Source organism: Propithecus coquereli, unplaced genomic scaffold, assembly GCF_000956105.1.
Source record: "Propithecus coquereli isolate 6110/MARCELLA unplaced genomic scaffold, Pcoq_1.0 Scaffold1, whole genome shotgun sequence".
NCBI lineage: Eukaryota > Metazoa > Chordata > Mammalia > Primates > Indriidae > Propithecus > Propithecus coquereli.
In genome coordinates, this window is record NW_012133857.1 from 3,378,241 (window position 1) to 3,380,092 (window position 1,852).

Here is a 1,852-nt window from a genome sequence, read left to right on the forward strand (position 1 = left end):
TCCCCATTATCCAAACTGAGACCAAAACCATCACATTTGAGTCTGCACAGATTGATGGAGAGGCTGATGGTGATTCAGGCACATTACCAACTGCATAAACCATCACACCTGAGTCCGTGTTGACAACGACCACCAGCGCACCACCAAGACAGGAAAAGGTGGCATGTGTGAAACAAGAACTGACAGACACATTCTGGTCACAGGAGATGCAGTTATTGATCATGACCACATAAAGAAGGTGCTGGCTCAAGTGATCAGAGAGACCAGAGAGCAGCACCCTGGCATAGTAATCAGAATTGTGGTGTTCACGAAAAAACTTGGAGGAGGAAGAGGAAGACTAAAGTAAGAAGGTCATTTTTTTTTTTTGAGACAGAGTCTCACTCTGTCACCTGCACTAGAGTGCTGTGGCATCAGCCTAGCTCACAGCAACCTCAAACTCCTGGCCTCAAGCGGTTCTCCTGCCTCAGCCTCCAAAGTAGCTGGGATTACAGGTATACGCCACCACACCTGGCTAATTTTTCTATTTTAGTAGAGATGGGGTCTCACTCTTACTCAGGTTCGTCTTGAACTCCTGAGCTCAAGCGATCCTCCTGCCTTGGCCGCCCAGAGTGCTAGGATTACAGGCATGAGCCACCTTGCCCGTCCCAGAAAATCATTTTTAAAACAACATTCAACTTTGTAACCTGAAGAATTTTGACCATTCTGAGTCTTATTGCCTCATCACTACTCTGGCGAATTTATGCTATGACTGGTAACAATGACCAGAAACCTGAGGAATTAAAATGCCAACACCAAACCTCACCCTAACAGCTCTGGTCTATATTGTTCTCACCTATTAATATATTGTTTTGTTTTATAATCACTTTTAATTATTATTAGTTCTTTCCCTTTTTTTAATTAAGGGGTTTTGTTTTTGTTTCCTATTTACTTTGTGCACAACTACCTACTTTTTATGGCTCATTTTGATTAAATGACAGCGCACAAAGCCAGCCCACACTGGTAAGGTGCTGTTCGCTTGAACAGGTCCTGTTGTGTGGAAAGGGAACTCTGTGACTAATTTAGGTAGTGCCTTTCCTCCTTCCAGATCCTTTCCATGGAATTCTTACAGTAAATATTTATAGAGTTTTCCAATGGCAGTAAATATACTGTATGAGAAAATACTAACACAGATTAAAAGCATTTCTTACATTTTGAAAATTTTCTAATGTTTGAGAATTTCACTGGGGATATTTTTCATATTGGACCCTTTTGACTTTCCAGCCCTGAGAGTTTTTATTTATTAACTGTATTGAACATTTTTCCCTTGCTTTTGATCCTTTGTATAGTTACGATGCCAGAATAGATTTAAAAGCAGCTTCAAGTTGTGTTAAATGACATTTTGCTTTCTGTAATACTGTTATAAAATAAAGTTTGTTTATTCTCTAAGAATAAACAAAAACAATTGGGTAAAGAGCAATTGCTAACCCACTTTGACATGAATATTCAGGAAGAGGCTGCAAGGCTTGACTTGCCAGAAAGCATTCCTCCATGAACTGGAAAGTTGGTCCCTTTTGCCAGCAATCATCTATGCACAGAATAATCAAATAAAAAAGCCACTATGTGCCATGTTTGCTGCAAAAATAAAGAGAAAAATAAGGTAAATTCTTGCATCTTGTAATTTTACTATTCAACAATATTTGCTAAAAACCCACCATGTGCCCTGCATTAAGCTGGCAATATGGGATCTGACAGAGAACTAGAAACCTTCCCCATCTTCCAGGAACTTACTCTGTAACTCGGAGAGAAAACAATTAGAAAGACATTTGTCATGTGAATACAGGGGCAACCAAACTGCATTAACACCATTTGAGGT